The sequence below is a fragment of the Pelobates fuscus genome, chromosome 5, assembly GCF_036172605.1.
Source record: "Pelobates fuscus isolate aPelFus1 chromosome 5, aPelFus1.pri, whole genome shotgun sequence".
Lineage (NCBI taxonomy): Eukaryota > Metazoa > Chordata > Amphibia > Anura > Pelobatidae > Pelobates > Pelobates fuscus.
This window is the reverse complement of record NC_086321.1, coordinates 50,144,387-50,161,323: the sequence shown is the minus strand read 5'-3', so window position 1 is coordinate 50,161,323 and position 16,937 is coordinate 50,144,387.

Below are 16,937 nucleotides of genomic sequence, written 5' to 3'. Positions count from 1 at the left end.
TCCGTCTAAATGACTGATTAGTTATGTTATGAAGCATGTTTTACCGTTCCAGCCTGTTTTCCAGCCGTTCACCTCATTTCGCACGAACTCCATGTCTAACATATGGGTGGCCGCCATTTCGGGACTTTTGCACGTGTTCGCGGCCATCTTGCGTGCGAACAGCGGTGTTTGCCTGTGAACGCGTGGAACTAAAAACGGATACCCAAACAGGCGAACACCGCTGAGACCTCCATACACCCAGAAATTCGTGTTGGAACTACCGAACGACAAGCCATTCAGTAGTTACCTGTAATCAGCTATGGGGAATCCAGCGAACTCGGAGATAGTTGTGGATGATGAGGATTTCGTATGATTCTAACCGGCGAACGGAGACCGACTGCAGGGCCAAAACTTGTGGAACTCTTTTCGGCTAGAAGATCCGTGCAGTCGGTCAAAACTTCAATCATCCATAACTCCCGAACCCCTTAACCGAATGGGCTGGGATTTGGACAGAGTGTTCCCCTAACCAAGACCTTTCAAGAGGTGCTGGACTTAAAGGTGTACCCCCTGGTTTTGGGGTACATCCAGAACTGGGGTAAAATATTGTACAGTATAATTGTGTTATGTGGTTATCTGAGGGGAGGAGAGGTGGGGGTGTTACCCTGTGTATAATTGGTTATTTTCATCCTCCCCCTGGGAGTGCCCTGTGTGTGCCTTTTCCTAATAAAAAGCAGGCTGGATGTTCCAGTCCTGAGATTTTGTTTTGACCCTCAACACGGAGCTTCAGTCTCGTTTTTGGGGGGGATTCTTATTTACGCTTAAGGACTATTATTGGGAAACTTATGCCGTTTGGTGGATATCGTTATTCGAGAAATTACTGCTGCCCCTGGTTATGGTTCGTGGATTATACAGTATACGAACAAGGACTTGATACGGTGAGAGGGGAAGGCGGACTAAACGGTGATTTACTTATTAAGACAAAAGGTGTCTTAACAGGAACCCTAATGAGGAACCCATCTATCCTGGAATATGTAATGTGTACCATTGAATGGTGGGTGTAACCTCTCTCTTTGGGGTTTGTGACTCTCCACGTGTCATAGAAATGGTTGGTATAGAGAAGAATCTGGAGCGCCTTGCACTGGCGCCTAAGGAGCCTAATTCTGGGGCTTATTTGGGCCAGTGTTGTGTCTAGGGAGGGGTCAAGGATATGGTTTAGGTCTCCGCATCGGATTGTGATCCCCTGTTGAATGGCCATAACCTTGTGTAATATTTTATGTAGGAAGTTACACTGGTTAGAAGTTACAATGGTTACAACGTACCTCACATTGTTGTCTACCACTTGTGAATGCAGTGTGAAGGTAACATGTTTGCTGAGTAGTATGGATACACCTTTACTTTTAGTGGGAGATGTAGTTTGGATTTTATGGGGGAAGTCTGTGAGTAGAAGTGGGGGATGATCGTTTGTTCTGAAGTGTGTTTCATGCAAGCAAACCACATCTGCTCCTAGAGTCGCTAGTTCTTGTCTCAGGAGGTATCTCTTGGCCAGGATGTTAAGTCCCCTCACATTTAATGTGCAAAATTTCATGGAGGGTCAAAAGAAAAAAGTCGAAGCTCAGTCATGTGGTCTATGTAATGTGTGGGGCTGCTCACTCCTCCCAGATACTATCAAGCGGAATGGCAAATCCCCTAGGTTTGGGGTTGACAGTATTCCTATTCCGGTACCAGACAGATATAGCGAAAACCCAGCGGTTGTGTGCATCACACACACTCACACTGCATTCATACACACACACTGCACTCATACACACACACTGCACTCATACACACACTGCACTCATACACACACACTGCATTCATACACACACTGCATTCATACACACACTGCACTCATACACACACACTGCACTCATACACACACTGTACTCATACACACACTGTACTCATACACACACTGCACTCATACACACACTGCACTCATACACACACTGCACTCATACACACACACTGCACTCATACACACACTGCACTCATACACACACACTGCATTCATACACACACACTGCATTCATTATATACACACACTGTAAATACATATTCAATTACTTTAATGTTTTTAGGATTTAATTTTATTTAGACATTTACCAGTAGCTGCTGCATTTCCCACCCTAGTCTTATACTCGAGTCAATACGTTTTCCCAGTTTTTGGGGGTAAAATTAGGGGCCTCGGCTTATATGCGGGTCGGCTTATACTCGAGTATATAGGGTAAATTGTAAACCAAAATTATATTTAGTTTAGCAGTTTTCCAGTGCAGCTGCTTTAAATGCATATACATGAAACTCAAAGCATATAGCTTCTTTAAGTATCCTATATCCCTGTGCCAAATTGATAAATGTATTATGCTTCTTGCCTCTTGCCTTTTTCATTATTACAATTACCTGTAACATTATGCACAACCACAAATGAATAGCACATTTCAGACAATAAATATTGATGATTCGTGACCCTTTTCAGAAATCAGAGATTTATATGTCTGTGGTCAATGTAATCTCCAGGATGCTTATCTTTTTTAAATACATTTTAACAAGGTTAGCAATAGACCAATCAGCATCTATGACAAGAGGCAATGTTATAATTAGGAAATTTATAATGTACTATTTCTCTCACGCTGCAGCCTTTTCAACATATTGGTTTTCATTTTTTTTTTCCCCTAACAGATTTATTTTTCCTGCATCATTATATCAGGTGAGTGTGCATGCTAGGGGGCTAATTAAGAGAAGACGTTTTGTTTGATTTCTACAAACAACAAAGAATATATCATGTTCTAAAGATAAGAGATTATTTAGTCATTTTTATTTAGTTTGGGAAGATATCAAATACTAATAAAAATCATATTCACAGAACTTAAATAAATACAAATATGTTATCCAAGGACACTGCCAGATTGATAATCCATTTATGAATAAATACTGCACTTAAGACAGCAGGTTTACAATGCATGTTTATAGTTTAGGAGAGAAAAAAACGGGTTACAAGAGTATTCTGAGAACGGACAGCAGCTGAAACAGCCTGCCCTTCGGTGGGTCCCCGCTCAGAACTCAAGCTGGTTTTAGCTCATCTTGTGCCATTACAGAGAGAAGCATATCAGACTGGTCCCACCCATGTTTATAGTTTAGGAATCAGCTATTCATTAGGGTTACTCAAGCATTAAAACCAGTGCAGCCCACTATAGTGGTTATGATACCATGAGTACTCTGGCACAATTCCATGGAAATGGGAAATCCATTTTGTAACAGTTTGCTCTCTTACCCTGGTCCCACCTGATGCGTAGTCTCATGTCAAGTAGGGTTAACAACTTCTGGCTTCTGCAAAGCTACTGATCATGTTACTTACTGACTGAGGGCATCAGGTGAGTGCTCTCAGCAAATAAATGACTATTAAAATTAACATTAACCAGCTCAAAACTATTGTTCCAGTTTGGCTAATGATTGGTCATTTTATTTGCTTCACCCACACAGATGAATTCTAGACCACCCAAACCTTTTTCTTTTCTCAGATGAATTGTTTTGGCCATGCCCAAATCTATTACACAAAGATGCAATACACAGACACCCACAAAGTACAATTTCTCTGTATAATCCTCCAGCTATCTTTGTCTAACTCTCTCTGTATTTTCCACTCTAAGTCTCTAGCTCTCCCTATTATGATCTCATCTTCAGTAGTGCTTCTGTTATGAAAACCCTAGATTTCTATTTAATATTATGACTTTTGCTTCTATGAAATGAGTACTGTTCTGCAGAAGGCTTTACAGAAGGCTTTACATAGAATGTGATGGCAGATAAGAACCATTCGGCCCATCTAGTCTGCCCAGTTTTCTAAATACTTTCATTAGTCCCTGGCATTATCTTATAGTTAGGATAGCCTTATGCCTCTCCCACGCATGCTTAAACTCCTTTACTGTGTTAACCTCCACCACTTCAGCTGGAAGGCTATTCCATGCATCCACTACCCTCTCAGTAAAGTAATACTTCCTGATATTATTTTTAAACCTTTGTCCCTCTAATTTAAGACTATGTCCTCTGGTTGTGGTAGTTTTTCTTCTTTTAAATATAGTCTCCTCCTTTACTGTGTTGATTCCCTTTATGTATTTAAATGTTTCTATCATATCCCCCCTGTAAACTATTTTTTAATCGAGGGTGACTCTGCTGGGGATGGAACGAGGGTGACTCTGCTGGGGATGGAACGAGGGTGACTCTGCTGGGGATGGAACGAGGGTGACTCTGCTGGGGATGGAACGAGGGTGACTCTGCTGGGGATGGAACGAGGGTGACTCTGCTGGGGATGGAACGAGGGTGACTCTGCTGGGGATGGAACGAGGGTGACTCTGCTGGGGATGGAATGGGGGGGACTCTGCTGGGGATAGAATGCGGGGACTCTGCTGGGGATAGAATGGGGGGACTCTGCTGGGGATAGAATGGGGGGACTCTGCTGGGGATAGAATGGGGGGACTCTGCTGGGGATAGAATAGGGGGGACTCTGCTGGGGATGGAATGGGGGGGACTCTGCTGGGGATGGAATGGGGGGGACTCTGCTGGGGATGGAATGGGGGGGACTCTGCTGGGGATAGAATGGGGGGGACTCTGCTGGGGATAGAATGGGGGGGACTCTGCTGGGGATAGAATGGGGGGACTCTGCTGGGGATAGAATGGGGGGGGACTCTGTGTCAGGGTACCTGTTGTCTCTACCTCAGAGGAGGTGAGATACTTAGACGTTCATCCTCTCAGAGGGGTTGACTCACTCGTTCCTCGCAGTTCTCTCGGCCGTTTACACGCCGGCCGCGAGGGATCCGCTTCCTTTTATGACGCGGCACTCAGTAGCCGACGTCATGACGACAATCCGTTCCGACCTGTCAATCAACTCCCGACCACGAATCAGGACTCGTCGGGGGCGTGATTACCTATCTAGAACCAGGGTATAAAGTAGGGCTTTATGCATTTGTTCATTGCCCTGTCGTGGTTCTAGCTTGTCTAGTCACTCAGTGCTCTTGTTATCTATTTGTCTCTTTGGTTTTGACCCGGCTTGTTTGTTCTACCCTGCTTACCTCTATTACCCTTTGACTCGGCTTGTCTCTCGCTTATCTGCTCTCTTGTTCCCTCGACCTCGGCTTGTCTCTAGACCATTCTTTGCTTACTCCTTCCGTTAGTCCGGCCATTCTAAGGTCCGGTATACGTACCTACCTCCTGTTTTTACTTTGCGTGTTGGATCCCTGTCCCGATCCTGACATTACGAAAGGGCCAATGGATCCTGCAGGTACAAACACTCAGGTTGGTTCTTCCGACTCTAGATTTGATGCCATGGATCATAGAATGGATCAGATGGCTCTAGCGCTGCAGGCTTTATTATCTCGTTCTAATAATCAACCAGAAGAGATGCGTACTACATCCATCTCCCCTGTAAGTTCAGGTCTAGAGGTAGCCACAGTAGGTGCTTCTTCCCGTATTACTCCTCCTGTACGTTATGGTGGCTCTCCGGATAAGTGTCGTGGTTTTTTAAACTAGATAGGTATTCATTTCGAATTACAACCCCGCTCCTACCCTACAGATAGGGCGAAGGTTGGATTCATTATCACACTACTCATTGATAAGGCTCTGAGATGGGCCAATCCATTGTGGGAAAATGATAACCCGTTAGTCTATAATTATAATGCCTTTGTCGCTGCTTTTAGAAGAACTTTTGACCCTCCAGGTAGAAAGGTCAATGCAGCTAGATTATTGTTGCGCCTTAGACAAGATAACCGAACCCTTGTGGATTATGCACTAGAGTTCAGGTCTTTGGCGGCAGAAGTTAAGTGGAATGAACAGGCTTATATAGACGTATTTTTAAACGGATTATCAGATGTAATTCTAGACGAGGTTGCTACAAGAGAGCTTCCTGAAAATTTGGAGGATTTAATTTCTTTTATTTCTCGTATTGATGAACGTTTAAGAGAGAGGCAGAACACTCGAGATAGAACCCGTAGACCTTCCTTTAAATTAGCTCCCTCATTTCAAAGTCCTGAATCCACAACCTCAACTTTTCCAGAACCTATGCAGATAGGCAATACTCGCCTCTCAGAAGAAGAGAGACAGTACAGGAGAAGGGAGGGGTTGTGTATGTATTGTGGAGTAAGAGGGCACCTACGCCTAAATTGTCCTAATCGCCCGGGAAACGCTCGCACCTAAGTTTCTCTAGAGGACAGGCCTTGGGTGTTTCTATTTTGTCCTCTATACATAATTATAAAGATCACAGGCTTCTGCTACCTGTTTCTTTAGCTTGGGAGAAGGGAGTACTAAAAACTATGGCGTTGGTAGATTCCGGAGCTGCTGAGAGCTTTATTGACCAAGTTTTTGTTACTAAACACTCTATTCCATCCCAGCTAAGGGATACACCCTTGGCCGTTGAGGCCATAGATGGTAGACCATTATCTGAACCTGTTATTTTTCGTGAGACCATACCTGTTAACTTAACTGTTGGTATCCTACACGAGGAAGGTATATCTCTTATGCTTATTTCGTCTCCTTCTGTTCCTATAGTCCTGGGGTATCCGTGGTTAAAGAATCATAACCCTATTATTGATTGGGAACTAGGGGAGATAGTCTCATGGGGCCAGGGTTGCCAGAGCAGGTGCTTACAGAAAGTCTCACCGGTTTGCGTAGTTAACGCACCGGCTAATACTACCCAGTCTACAGACGTACAAATACCGCCTCTGTACCTGGATTTAAAGGCAGTCTTTGACAAAAAGAATGCTGACACTTTACCTCCACACAGGCCCTTTGACTTCAAGATCAGACTCCTGCCTGGGACCATGCCTCCGAGGGGTACTGTATACCCTTTATCCACTAAGGAGAATTTAGTCTTAGAGGAGTATATTCGTGAGAACCTAGACAAAGGATTCATTAGGAGATCTTCCTCTCCTGCCGGGGCCGGTTTTTTTTTGTGAATAAGAAGGATGGTACATTAAGGCCTTGCATTGATTATCGAGGCTTGAATAAAACAACGATTAGAAATGCCTACCCAATTCCTTTGATTACTGAGCTCTTTGATCGTCTAAAAGGCTCCAAGATTTTCACCAAGTTAGATCTCAGAGGGGCGTATAACTTGGTGAGAATTCAGCAGGGAGATGAGTGGAAAACAGCGTTCAATACCCGATATGGGCACTATGAGTACACGGTAATGCCTTTTGGGCTCTGTAATGCACCGACAGTTTTTCAGGACCTGATCAATGAAGTTCTTAGGGAATTTCAACAGGATTGCATTATTGTATATTTGGATGATATACTAATACACTCTAGAGAAATTGAGATCCACCACAGACAAGTCAGAAGGGTATTGCGCAAGCTTCTACAACATGGCTTGTACTGCAAATTGGAGAAATGTAGTTTTGACCAATCTCAGATAAACTTTCTTGGTTATGTGATTTCTGGGGACGGGTTTAAAATGGATCCGGATAAACTCCAGTCTATTTTGGATTGGCCATTACCCAGGGGTCTCAAAGCCATTCAGAGGTTTATTGGATTCTCCAATTATTATAGGCGTTTCATTAAAGGATACTCTTCTATCATTGCTCCTATTACCAATATGACCAGACAGGGGGCTGACACTAAGACTTGGTCTACTGAAGCTCTCGTTGCTTTCAAGACACTCAAGGAACTTTTTGCTTCTGCACCAATTTAAGTTCACCCTGATACGACTTTGCCTTTTCTACTCAAGGTAGACGCCTCTGAGACAGGTTTAGGCGCTATCTTGTCTCAAAGGTTAGGTGTGGATAAACCGTTACATCCATGTGGTTTTTTTTCCAAGAAATTATCTGGGCCTGAAAGCAGATATGACATTGGTGACAGGGAACTACTAGCGGTCATCATGGCTTTAAAGGAGTGGAGACATTTATTGGAAGGGACCTTGCATCCTGTTACTATTTTGACGGATCACAAGAACTTGTCCTATATTGGGGAGGCCAAGCGCTTGTCCGCCAGGCAAGCTCGTTGGTCCTTGTTCCTCACTCATTTCAATTACGTGCTCACTTATAGACCTGGTTCTAAGAACTCTAAAGCCGATGCTTTGTCTCGCCAACATGAACCTTCTACTATATCTGAGGCGGTTTTGTCTTCTATAGTTCCCAAGTGCAATATTATCGCCAACACGAGTCTCAGGATTCATTCTCCGTTGCTTGCCGAGATCATGAAGTTACAACATCTGGCTCCTAGACAGGGTCCTGGGGCAAGGTATTTCGTTCCTCCTGAACTCCAACTGGAACTGTTACAGTGCTTTCACAACAGTAAGGTGGCTGGGCATCCTGGCATTCGCAAGACGTGTGCCTTGATTTCCAAAGATTTCTGGTGGCCTTCACTACGTAAGGATATTAGGGATTTCGTCGGAGCATGTGAGGTCTGTATGAAGACTAAACAACCTCATACGCTTCCATGTGGGCTTTTGCATCCCTTGGAAATTCCCGAGAGACCGTGGTCCTGTCTGGCGATGGACTTCATTGTCGATTTGCCTGTTTCTAAAAAACAGACTGTTATCCTCACGGTGGTTGACAGGTTTACTAAGATGGCTCATTTCGTGCCCTTACCTAAACTGCCATCTTCTCCCGAATTGGCTGAGATATTCGCGAGAGAGATTTTTCGTTTACATGGGATACCCTCCGAAATTGTTTCTGATAGAGGTTCCCAATTTGTTTCCCGTTTTTGGAAATCCTTCTGTTCTCAACTGGGCATCAAATTGAATTTCTCTTCTGCCTATCATCCCCAGTCTAATGGAGCTGCTGAACGCACCAACCAAAAGATTGAACAATATTTGCGCTGTTTTGTTTCCGAACACCAGGACGATTGGGTCGGTCTGATTCCTTGGGCGGAGTTTGCACACAACAATCTCGTTTGTGATTCTACTCGTTCTAGCCCCTTTTTCATGAATTATGGCTTTCATCCTTCCATTCTTCCCTCGTTTTCTCCTTCCCAAGGGGTACCGTCGGTTGATGTTCATGTTGCCAATTTGAGGAAGTTGTGGGATCAAACTCGACAAATTCTCCTGCATAATTCCGCGTTGTTCAAGAAACACGCTGATAAGCGTAGAAGGGCGGCTCCGGTTTTTGTTCCAGGTGATAGGGTATGGTTGAGTACCAGAAACATTCGCTTGAAGGTTCCTTCTATGAAATTCGCCCCTCGTTACATTGGTCCTTATAGGGTTCTGACTCGAATTAACCCAGTTGCGTATCGTCTGGCCCTTCCGTCTGCCTTACGCATTCCTAACTCCTTTCATGTTTCCTTGTTGAAGCCTCTAGTATGTAACAAGTTTTCCTCCGCTGTATCCTCTCCTCGCGCTGTTCAGGTTGAGGGTCAGGAGGAGTATGAGATCAACTCCATCCTCGATTCTCGAATCTCTCGGGGGAGGTTACAATATCTTGTTGGCTGGAAGGGATATGGTCCTGAGGAGAGGACTTGGGTACCTCAGGAGGATGTGCATGCTCCTCGCCTCCGCAGGGCTTTTCACTCTCGTTTTCCATCTCGCCCCGGTTCCTTCCGCCCGGTGGGCGTTTCTGAGAGGGGGGGTACTGTCAGGGTATCTGTTGTCTCTACCTCAGAGGAGGTGAGATACTTAGACGTTCATCCTCTCAGAGGGGTTGACTCACTCGTTCCTCGCAGTTCTCTCGGCCGTTTACACGCCGGCTGCGAGGGATCCGCTTCCTTTTATGACGCGGCGCTCAGTAGCCGACGTCATGACGACAATCCGTTCCGACCTGTCAATCAACTCCCGACCACGAATCAGGACTCGTCGGGGGCGTGATTACCTATCTAGAACCAGGGTATAAAGTAGGGCTTTATGCATTTGTTCATTGCCCTGTCGTGGTTCTAGCTTGTCTAGTCACTCAGTGCTCTTGTTATCTATTTGTCTCTTTGGTTTTGACCCGGCTTGTTTGTTCTACCCTGCTTACCTCTATTACCCTTTGACTCGGCTTGTCTCTCGCTTATCTGCTCTCTCGTTCCCTCGACCTTGGCTTGTCTCTAGACCATTCTTTGCTTACTCCTTACGTTAGTCCGGCCATTCTAAGGTCCGGTATACGTACCTACCTCCTGTTTGTACTTTGCGTGTTGGATCCCTGTCCCGATCCTGACACTCTGCTGGGGATAAAATGAGGGGGACTCTGCTGGGGATGGAACGAGGGTGTCTGCTGTGGACGGAACAGATAAATGTCAGAGGGGTGAGTAAGCATGGGTGGCCTTAGTGTCAGAGGGGTGAGTAAGCATGGGTGGCCTTAGTGTCAGAGGGGTGAGTAAGCATGGGAGGAAGGTTTAATACGCACACAAGGTTACCAGAGAATGCTGGCAGCACAGTGATGGGATGTATTTCTCTGTGAGAGGAGCTTAGTAAAATAGAATCTGTTTCTCTCCTGGGGATACTGTAACCACACCCCTAGTGCCCATAAAGAGATGGCAATAAGCATATCTCCACTAATGGTCAGCTGACTCTGCTACCCATAAGGCAACTTAATGTGAGTTCACTCCATTTCCTTCATAAATGAGACTAGTCATGAAATGGACAGGCTTCAAATCTCTACCATTTTTGGAAATACCTAGTTGTTCTCAGGAAAGTTTCTCCAGATGCTCATCAATCAGAGGTGAGTTGCTGTACAGTACTAAAGCCTATCACATAATTAAAGAGACACCGTTTTGTTATTTTTACACACTTAATCTATTTTTCAATTTTTTTTTCAAATTAAATTCTTCTCATCCCCCCAAAAATCTTAGTTGTCCTAACCTAAACTACTTGAAATATGTTTTCCACATAAAACTTGTGGGGCATCTTCCACTGGTATTTACCTCTTACCAATAACGTAAACAGCAATAAACAGAAAGAACATACAAATTTAAAGTAAAGTAAAGAAAACATAATACATTTACTTGAAAGTCAGTAAAAACAGACGAGTAAAGACAAGAGTGAAAAATATTAGTACACTTCATTTATAAAACCAAAATAAAAATACAGCATTAAAACGAGCCCTTTTCAGCCAGACAGAACTTCGCCACATTTCACTCTTTTCACATAAAATCTCTTTTCACATAAAAAAGTGCTCCATGCAAAGTTACATTTTTGAGACCAATTTATAAGGACAAGACAGCTGGAGAACAAATAGTCCTATACTGAAATGGGAAGGTAACGCATAATCAAAGTATGGCTGAAAAATGTACACGGATAATGATACAGCTCCTAAAACAGTTAGTGAATAAAGATTGGCCAAAGAAATAAAACAGTATAAATAAATACAGTTCTGCAGGACTTGAGCTGTAATGTGAATATCAGAAGATGTACCATAAATTCCCCAGTTTATAACAGTACTAGAGCACTTGCTCAAAGTACATTGGCTTCAGGCCTACCTGCCTACCTTATGAGTATACCAAAAGTGTTAATTTAAGTTTTGCTAAATCATAAGAGGGACAGCCTTGTACGTTGCAAGGACATCCATATCACATAATTAACTAAACTTTACTCCCCTGTTGGAGTAAACTTGGAATTAATAAGAAAATTAATAACTAAAAATAATAACTTAAAAACTGAGTGTAAAGTCAGAGTCTACACTCCTTGCTTTTCGGCAATTCAATAATATTTATTAAGAGGCTAATCAAAAAATAAACAATACATAAACATTTGAAATAGGCTAGTAAATGTTGCTACCAAAACTAGTCATTAATTAAATGGAGAGTAGACCAAATTAACATAGTGATACAGGAATAGACATGTGATACAGTTACCACTCCATTGATCATCAGCTGAGAGTAAGATTGGAGGAAAGACGAGACAAGGGGGATATGATAGAAACATTTAAATACATAAAGGGAATCAACACAGTAAAGGAGGAGACTATATTTAAAAGAAGAAAAACTACCACAACAAGAGGACATAGTCTTAAATTAGAGGGACAAAGGTTTAAAAATAATATCAGGAAGTATTACTTTACTGAGAGGGTAGTGGATGCATGGAATAGCCTTCCAGCTGAAGTGGTAGAGGTTAACACAGTAAAGGAGTTTAAGCATGCGTGGGATAGGCATAAGGCTATCCTAACTATAAGATAAGGCCAGGGACTAATGAAAGTATTTAGAAAACTGGGCAGACTAGATAGGCCGAATGGTTCTTATCTGCCGTCACATTCTATGTTTCTATGTTTCTAAGATAAAAAAGAGCTTGTGGTATTCACAGTGCCTTTATCAGGATAGCCCAGAATAGTCCTTCCTTCTTTTGGACACATCTCACTCAGCCAATCCCTCAGGATCTAACAGAACCAGAGTGATTCCTGGGGAAAAGGGATTGCACTGGATGGGAATGAAGGAGGAGTTTATCAACAACCCAACTGGTTTTGCCTGGTGAAAGGCCACGTGCTCACAGAGGACTCCATTATTGTATAGGGTAGAATGGGCTTGAATCCCTGTGTTAGAACACAATAACACTTCATTGGCATACAGCTTGACTGCTAATCAATCCCCCCCACTTATTACATATGACGTAGTTTTGCACATGACCATTCTTGCTCCCTTCTCTTCTAAGAAGGTACTACCCCTACTCCCTCCTATTTTAAGAAGTCTCCACCTAGTAATGTCCCCTAGATAAGTTTTGGATCAATGATGTGTTACATGCTTGCACCATGTTGCTTGCATGAGCTATCCATGATATTTGTCAATATTTGATTTGATATTAATGATACTCCCTATACTCTCCTTTATTGCGTGTTATTATAAAGCCTTTGTTCTGTTTACTGGACATTTTCCTGAACTGACTCCCTTGTATGTCTATCAAGAATGTCCCCAAATAATTGAAATTGTGTGACTCAGTCTGGACAGAACTGTAAGATCGTGGCAAGTAATTCTAGTGATCACCTAGAACAGGAGCATGTAGTATGTTCCAACTTATACACTGGGCTTAAACTTCTTGGTCTGGTGGTGTATCACACACACACACACTCTCTACCGATAAATATTTTTTTGAATACTAACAAGTTCTGTGTCTTTCAATGGATGACACACTTTTGTTATTTCTTCACATATAATCAGTAATACAAATTGTGTCACTGGCATCCCTTTATTCAGTCCAAACCGACAATCTCCCATTCCCAAAGTCATATTTGCCAAAGTTGGGAGTAATGATTTATTGAATGAACCCTCTTTTTGAAAACAACTTTGTTTTCCTGGCACTATAGTTCCTTTAAGAAGCATCCCCTCTCATAATAGAGCTATTCAAAAGTGGTTATGTATTTCAGTAGCATATGCACACAGATACAGCCTAAAGAATAGATCCTAAAACTGAGAGGTATGAAAGATGGTATGAACGTTGGAAGAATATGGAGCATGGGTAGAGGGTGCAAAATGACACAATATGGGAAATTTGTCAAAATGTAGCTGAATAATCTGCTAATCATTTGGGATTTTTTTTCCTAGTCTAAAATATTAATTCCAATGCTCTTTTCAACTTTTTTTTCCTTACCATATTTTTTTCTTTTGTGTTACCTTTTATCACAAAAAAAGTATTCTTTTTTTCTGAAGTTCTCCGATATCATTTTTATTTTGACGTAGAAATCAAGGCAGACTATGTGCAGAATTTTCACATGTAGTTCTTAGCTAATGGTGTAAAAACAAACAAAACAAAAAAACTGTCACACTTTATAAAAAAGAAAGATTAAACATTTCATACTACTTCTAACACACAGATTTAGTTAACCCTAACCGAGAAAAAAAACACTGTTCTTCCCTAATTTGTTGTACTATATGCACTTTACACAACAAGCAAAGGAAAACTAAGGAACACATTTGATATGAACAGAATAAAACTTGTAAAGCCATTAAATCTGTCTACACTAGAAAGTTCCACGAATGAAGAGAGGAGCTGCACTCAATTCCAATGGACACCAGGTGCACTGGACCAGGACCAGAAATGCCACAACGCTCACGCAAACAGAAGAGTAATCTCCAGGAACTCAGGGTGTTCAAAGAATGGATCACAAATAATGTGACAGAGCAGCAATGTTTCGACCTGCTATGAGGTCTTTGTCAATCTATGACAGAGCAGCAACGCTTCGACCTTCTAAGAAGTGTTTGTCGAGCTACGACAGAGCAGCAATGTTTTGACCTGCTTTTAGGTCTTTATCAAGCTACGAAATAGCAGCTACATTTTGACCTGCTTTTGAGATCTTTGACCTGCTACGAAGTCTAGCTTGACAAAGACCTCACAACAAGTCAAAACGTTGTTATCTTGACAAAGATCTCATAGCAGGTCAAAAAGTTGCCGCTCTGTCACATTTTTTTGACCCAATAAATCTGCCTTTGGTTTGAGCATACTAGAAAGTTCAGAATTAGTGCATAATGAAAGGCAAATACACTGTTTATGTGACAACCCATGTTAATTATGTTTATATATAGTAGAACCCAATGCTTTCTTCTGTTAACAGTAACTTTCTGATAAATTAAAAAAAAACCTCCCATCTATTTCTACTGTAACAACTCTAACCTTATTTATATTTAGTTCTCGACAGAACTTTTTTTTTATCCCTGTCTTTTCGTATTAATATTCCATGCTTGTAATTGCTTCATAAATCAAAACAGCGCCTTTGCAGAAAAATTTACAGATTTTTTTTTCCATCTGCAAAAAAACTTTGATAAATTCTGCCTATAAGTAATATTTATTATTTATCTAAACTTCAAGCCATTCCTTTATTCTAAAGTGGTTACAGCCTGCAGGCTTTCTGACTGTCCTTTCAACGCAGTGAAAATGCATCAATAAAATACTTGACAAGCTACAGATTCCCAGTCGGTGCTGCTATAGCTAACGCACTGTACGGTTTAAGAAAAATGAATGCTAAAATGCAACTTGCTACTTTTTGCAAGTTTTTCCTGATTATTGTTCACATAAATGTAACGGTTTCTATGTTTTCAAATAGAAAGATTGTTGTGTATTTACAGTGATATTTAACTCCTTTAACCATTTCATCACTGACTTAGCTACAAAGAAAAGTTATAGCTTAGCATTTATTTAAAACATGGGATTTATATCTAGCATGTGAGATCCTGACAAACTTAACCCCTTAAGGACCAAACTTCTGGAATAAAAGGGAATCATGACATGTCACACATGCCATGTGTCCTTAAGGCGTTAAAGGGACACTATAGTCACCAAAACAACTTTAGCTTAATGCCGCAGTTTTGGTGTATTGATCATGCCCCTGCAGTCTCACTGCTCAATTCTCTGCCATTTAGGAGTTAAATAACTTTGTTTATGAACCCTAGTCACACCTCCCTGCATGTGACTTGCACAGCCTCCCTAAACACTTCCTGTAGAAAGTAATCTACAGTATATCCTTCCTTTATTGCAAGTTATGTTTAATTTAGATTTTCTTATCCCCTGCTATGTTAATAGTTTGCTAGATCCTGCAAGAGCTTCCTGTATGTGATTAATGTTCAATTTACAGAGAAAGAGATACAATTGTTTAAGGTAAATTACATCTGATTGAAAGTGAGACCAGTTTTTTTTTCATGCAGTCTGTGTCAATCAGAGCCATGGGAGGTGTGACAAGGGTTGCATAAACAGAAAAAAAGTGATTTAACTCCTAAATTTCAGTGAATTGAGCAGTGAAACCTGAGAGGCATGATCTATACACAAACACTGCTTCATTAAGCTAAAGTTGTTTAGGTGACTATAGTGTTCCTTTAAATTATGTACATGATACAGGGGTAGTACAAAAGGTAAGCGATTATTGAATAGTCCTTCGTTTCAACAGGTTCTGATATATTAGTGTAGGATATCATTCTATAACACAGGTCAAATGCAGATTCCTCAATGTCAGCAAAATGAATACATTTTCCAATGTTTCTGGGCATATTGCCCATGCAATCTTATTTCAAAGGGAGTTGTTAACTGTGAATATTATCTTTTTTCTATCCATAACTCTTATCTCCTAATCTTCTACTTGCTATGTTTCTCTGTACATATGACTTTGTAGCTTCATGTAGCATGCAGAAAGTCAAATTATACAGACTCTTAACAAAACACTGAATAAAAAAAATATTTTCTCCACTGGGTTAGTATAAATACAGAAGCGATAGTGATAAAGGAAATTGAGTAGGACATTTTAGGAATCATTTTATTTTCACCAAAAGCAGATCTGTCACCAGCTGGTGTTTATTAAATTTAATTTGTTTATTAACAACACATTAGTTCTGGTTGATATATTATTATTATTATTATTATTATTATTATTTTTATTACTTGTATTTATATAGTGCCAGCATATTCCTTGGTGCTTTAAAATATTATCAAAGGGGGGGATTTAACAATAAATGAGACAATTAAAAAACTTACAGGAACAATAGGTTGAAGAGGGCCCTGCTCAAATGAGCTTGCAGTCTATAGGAGGTGGGGCGTAAGGAGGTGGAGTGAAGATGAGCTGGAGGAGAGAATAGAGTGCTGGCTTTAGGAGAAAGCAAGGGACAGGTATGTGAGGTAAAGGTTACTCAGGGAGGCCATAAGCTTTCCTAAAGAGATGAGTTTTGAGGCACTTTTTAAATGATTGAAGACTAGAGAGCTTGATGGTCATAGGCCGGCTATTCCAAAGGAAAGAAGCTGCCCGCGAGAAGTCCTGCAAGCGTGAGTTGGCTGTACGAGTGCGAGCAATGGACAGGAGAAGGTCACGGGAAGAGCGGAGAGACCGAGAAGGGGGATTCCGATGGATCTGTGAAAAGAGGGACTATGATGCAGTGGTAGGGAGGAAGAAGAGCAAACCCATAGAAGAACATAAGAAGTTTCTCTGACTAGATTGCCTATTTGCATATGTTCATTCTGGGGGCCCATTTCTACCTGAATTTTAACTTTGGTGTCTGTATTTATCTCCACTTGCTTTTCTTCTTTCATCCCATTGTGTAATGTTACTCTTAATCAAAACATG